Genomic DNA, 6,000 nt, shown 5'->3' on the forward strand with positions numbered 1-6,000 from the left:
CTCGTTTAATTCGCTGGATTCTCTTGCTGCAAGAATTTGACTTGGAGATAAAGGACAAGATGGGAGCAGAAAACGTTGTTGCGGATCACCTTTCTCGACTTGTCCTTGATGATGAAGATGATAAAGGCCTCCCCATTGATGATTCGTTCCCTGACGACCACTTGTTTGCTCCTTCTGTCAAAGAGTTTCCTTGGTATGCTGACATAGCCAACTATTTGGCTAGTGGTACTATCCCTCATGGTTATTCTTCACAACAGAAGAAGAAATTCTTTTATGAGGTGAAAAAGTACTTTTGGGATGACCCTTTTCTTTACAAGGGATGCGCGGATGGCGTCATTATAAGGTGTGTTCCAGAAGCTGAGGTATGCCCCATAATTTCTCATTGTCACGATTCTCCATGTGGTGGCCATGCTAAAACTGCTAAGACTGCTGTAAATATTCTTCAGTGTGGGTTATATTGGCCAACTCTATTCAAGGATGTTTATACCTATGTCCAATCTTGTGATCGTTGTCAAAGGACCGGGAATATCTCTATGAGGAATGAAATGCCTCTAAACAACATTCTTGAGGTCGAATTGTTTGATGTATGGGGCATCGATTTCATGGGTCCTTTCCCTTCATCTTATGGGAATCAGTATATTCTAGTTGTTGTTGACTATGTCTCCAAGTGGGTTGAGGCTATTGCTACTCCTACTAATGATGCTCGTGTGGTTCAAAAGTTCTTTAAGAAGACGATTTTCCCTAGATTTGGAGTACCACGAGTATTGATCAGCGATGGAGGGACGCATTTCGTCGAAAAGAAATTTGAATCTATGTTGAAGAAATACGGAGTACATCATCGAGTGGGGCTCTCATATCACCCACAAACTAGTGGCCAAGTGGAGATTTCTAATCGCGAGATCAAGACTATCTTAGAGAAGACAGTTGCGAGATCCAGGAAGGATAGGTCTTTAAAACTCGATGATGCACTGTGGGCATACAGAACTGCATTCAAAACACCCATCGGCACCACTCCGTATAGGCTTATATATGGAAAAGCATGCCACCTCCCCGTTGAATTAGAGCATCGTGCATTTTGGGCGATAAAGAATCTCAACTTTTATTTGCATGTGGCAAGAGAGAAAAGATTATTACAACTAAATGAGTTAGAAGAACTGCGCCTCGAAGCTTATGAAAACTCACGGTTGTACAAAGAACGAACGAAAAGGTGGCATGACAAGCATATTATGAGGCGTGAATTTCATGAAGGAGAGTTGGTTTTTACTGTTCAATTCTCGACTGAAGCTATTTCCTGGCAAACTTCGCTCAAGGTAGTCTGGTCCATTTAAAATCCTTAAGATTTTTCCGTGTGGTTCGGTTGAGATTTGGAGCGCAACAACTGGCTCTTTTAAGATAAATGGACAACGTCTCAAGCACTACCGAGCAGGTGAACCTATTGAAGAGAAGGCGGTTTTTACCCTTTCCGACCCTCATTCAAACTGAACAAAGAGGTGGTCAAGCTAGATAATCTTAAACTAGCGGTTCTTGGGAGGCAACCCAAGTTTTCTCCTTCATCTCTTTTATTACTATTTTTCTATTTCTTTCTTTTCAAAAAAAAAAAAAAAAAAAAAAAACAATAGTTCCATTAAACTAGCTATTCTACTCCTTAGCTCGTAGCTTTAGTTTTGTAGGCCTTTAGTTAGGTGAAATAGATTAGTGGCTACATGGTCATTTTGTGATTTCTAGTGAGTCAAGTATATTGACTTCTCCACCTATTTGTCTATTAATGCATTTACATATAACGTACTGCAGGTGGAATCATGAACATAGCAACTAACTCACCAACATCTTTGGAATTTTTTTTGGAATCACAGTGAGTTCCACAAGTGTCACGGGGATTTCAGCCGCCTACCACAAGTAACCTGCGGTCTTGTGTACATCAAAAAAAAAAAAAAAAAAAAGACGCCACAGACTAGTTCGCAGCCACCCTGCGGTGAGCCGCAATCTGCCACGACCAGCCTGTGGCCCCATACCTGAGGATGAGAAAAATAAAATAGAAAGAGTGTGAAAGAGGCGTCACCCAAGCAGAGTAGTCCGCGACATCGCTGCGGTATACAACAGCCACCACAGCCACCTTGGGGTTCAATTTTACAAAGCAAAAAAAAAAACAACAAAAAAAAACAAACAAATCGAAAAAAAGAGAGATAAAAAAAAAGATTCAAGAATCGGGTAGAAACACAATCTCAAGCGGGTTTTGACACACCTCTCATGCCGCTTCAACTCTGCTACCCTTTGTGATCCTCATTGTTGTTGGATCGATTGTCAAAACACACCAGAAATTTCAAGCGCCATCCAAGAAAAAGGTTTGCGACCGATAATCTTGAACCCTCTATTTCATTGGCGAAGTATTTCATCGACCCTAATTCCCGACTCGGTTGTTCGCTGGTGGAAACCTGCTGCGTTTCGCGATATTACTGCACATCCCCCATTGGCAGGCTTGAAATTTTGATTGCTTACTATCCTATTGGAATTAGTTGATGCTCTTCACTGATTATTGCTCTTGATTTCGCTGAACAAGTAGTTTATTGGACTGAAATTGCATCGATTTCGAATGGCTCTCTCTACCACAACTCGGACGAAGCGAACCTCTGAAATTTCGCGGCCTGTATCTATTTCTAAGACTTCTACTTCCACGAAGAAATCTGCCTGTACTAAAGGAAAGAAGTTATCATCCAAAACTAAAGAGAAAGTGGTAGTTGATTACTATGACATTAAATTTCGTGATGACGAGCACAGAGTGAAATATGAGAGATTGTTTGAACGAGGAGTCACTGCTACTCATTTTTGTGATATAGATGCCTTAAAAACTCTAACTATTGACGATGCCGTTTGCTGGTTATTCTCTAATGTTGGATGGGGTAATTTTCTCATGCACAAATATCCGACATATAAAAGAGTCACATTAGAGTTTATAAGCTCCTTGAAGGCAGTTACTTACTCGGAACCAGGTTGTGGTTAAGGTTCCATCACCTTTCGATTATACGATGAAGAGCATACGTGGACTTTGACAAGGTTCAATGAGATACTTGGACTATGTCCTGGTGGCCCAAGACTAACACCTCATCATTGGTCTGCAGATCCTGTTTGGCAATTATTAACTGGTGAGACGACTTATGATTCAAAGATGAGTCCAGCGAATCACATCCGTCATCCAGCACTTCGATATATCCAACGATTATTGGCTAACACTGTGTTTGGTCGTCAAGAAGGGAGCAAGGCTCGAAAGGATGAATTGTTCATGATACACCAAATGCTTCATGCTCTACCCATTGACACAGGTGCCTTTTTCATCAAGCAGATGAAAGAATTGGCGACTGTTACTACCAAAAAAAGGGGCAATTGTCCTTGGTGGTCTCATCACTCCTATTGCTCTTCACTTAGGTCACAAGGAGCGCCTTTTGAAGGAAGAATCTATTGTGGGCAGTGATTGCATAGACATTCCTGCATACTCATTAATGGGTTGGATTCGTAGGAGAGAAGGAACTACACTTTGGTGTATTCAAAATGACGAAGATGCACTACCCTGTAGAGTGGCATTGTCTTTGCGTGATAAGGCAAACTGGTCATTTGGTGGTGCTCATCCTCGAACTCGAATTCCAATTCTTCCTGACCCGGTGGTCGTGCCTAGTGTTTTTCATGGTGCTGGCCTATCTTCTACGCTAACAGAGAAGGCTCTTGTGGAACTCCAAACTTCAATTGATGGGATCAGAGATGAACAAAAGGCGATCCAGGAGCAATTGACTTCGATATCCACATTCCTTGGCACTATTAGCACTTGGATCCAATCAGGAGGATTTTCAACTCCTCCTTGTTCCTTTCCATGACGGCATGCTGTGCGTATTCTTTCCCCTTGATATTCATGTCATATTTGATGCACTGTGGACATTGCGATATTTTAGCGTGGGGGAGGTATATTCTATCTTTTATCGCTTTCTAGTGTAGGTTTTCTTGCTTTCATAGGATGTTGCACGGTTTGTACCACTCACTAGGAGTGGGAGTTTACGTGTAACGAAAAATATTGCACTGCTTTCTTAGTTGCATTAGCATATTAGGTTTCATCTCATCTTAGTTGCATCTATGAGACTATTGCTAGCACCATTTGAGAACCTGGTTGATATCCTTACTATACTCTTAAGCGTAATTCATCTCGTTCATGATTCTTCATAGCATGATTGTATCGCGATTGATTGCTTGTGGTAAGATTGGTCGATCTCTCTCTGGCTTGATTTAACCTTACTGTTTTGACACCTTAACCCACGTGAGCTTTTGTGCCTATAAACTGATATATCTATGTCAGTTATGTTCTTCCGTGTGTGATTAGTTCCTCATTTGTTGCATGGATTTTGACTTTGACTTGGCACTCTTTGATACTCGACTCTATAAGCATTTGGATATGATTGAGGCGTTCTTTTCAGTGTTCTAAACTTCCAGAGAAATTTCTTTTCACATATATTGTCCTTTCTCTAGCCCCGCTGAGACTTTCCTGACCTTATTATGAACTAATACCTACATTACAAGCCTTAAGCCTTCTATGATTTCTCTACCTAAGCCTTGCTAAGTGGAGTAGCATCAAAGTTTATGTTTTGAGGTTGAGTTTGTGGTCTTGTGGTAATTATTGGAAGGAAATATGTTGAAAGAAAGTTGCTTGAAATATTGTGAAAGTGCAAAATGAAAAGAATGATGAAGAAGTTGTGAAAAATGATTCTAAAAAAATGAAAGGATCGAATAAAAGGTCAATGAAATCGGTTGGAGTTGATAAAGATGGGTACTATGTTGATTTAATGGAATGTGATGTTGAACTTCTAGTAGAAGTTTTTGTGACGTTTGCATCTAATGACAATAGACGTTTAAATGTTGTTCTCTCCATTAGTTGGCTTTTAACACCACATTTCCAAATATATCTCCTACCCATAACCTCAGCCCCGTTACAACCCTTGAAAGTCCTCATGATCATTTTGTATTATAATTTCGAGTGGAAAGTGAGTCGATAGTCAAAGTTAAAGAGTAAATGCTTCATTTGAGTCGACATGGTTCACTAGTAGAATAAATACTATTTGCTGCGGTGATATTGTTGCGGTTTTACCTATACGCAGCAATATTACACGCAAAAAGAAAAGAAAAAATAGAAAATAATAATATTGCTGCGGTTTCCGCCCAAAACCGCAGCAATATTGTTCAACGGATACATTTTGAAGAAAATGTGGGGCCTAGAGAGACTAATATTGCTGCGGTTTTGGGCGGGAAACCGCAGCAATATATTAAAAATATTTTTAAAAGATATTGCTGCGGTTTCCCGCCCAAAACCGCAGCAATATTGTCTGCTTAAAAAAAAAAAGGACGCGGCCCAATTAGGGTTAATTTCTTCTTCCTTCTAACAAGTCATCCCAGCCGTTTTTTCTAAAACATTTTCTCCTCACTCTCTCTCCTCTCTCTCTCTCCCTCTCATTTCCTCCTCATCAATTTAAAAAAAATTACGCTCTTCACTCTCTCTCCTCTCTCTCCTCACTCTCTCTCATCTCCTCCTCATGAATTTTCGTTCTTGAATTTTAAGGAATTCGAAGGACTTCGGCGCCGCTGTTGGTGTTGTCGGGTCTTCGGCGTCGTTGTTGGTGTTTTCGTGTCTTCATCGCTGAAGGTTCGCCAGAAAACGGTTTGAAGGTTCGCTGAAGGTTTTCGGGTCTTCATCGCTGAAGGTTTTCGGGTCTTCATTGCTAAAGGTTCGATTTGAAGAGAAACCATGCGGCGCCGAAAACCACCATGAAACTACAACCAAGTACTTCTAATAACAAAATACCATCAACAGGAAGTACTAATATAAAAACGGTATATAGAGTGATGGATGATGGATGACGAAACAGGAAGTACTTGGTTGAATTATGGTTGATAGCTGACGAACAGGAAGTACTTGGTTGTAGTCGGCCGATTTGACAAACGATACGCCAGAAAACGGTTCGATTTGAC

Source organism: Beta vulgaris, chromosome 1 (genome assembly GCF_026745355.1).
Source record: "Beta vulgaris subsp. vulgaris cultivar EL10 chromosome 1, EL10.2, whole genome shotgun sequence".
NCBI lineage: Eukaryota > Viridiplantae > Streptophyta > Magnoliopsida > Caryophyllales > Amaranthaceae > Beta > Beta vulgaris.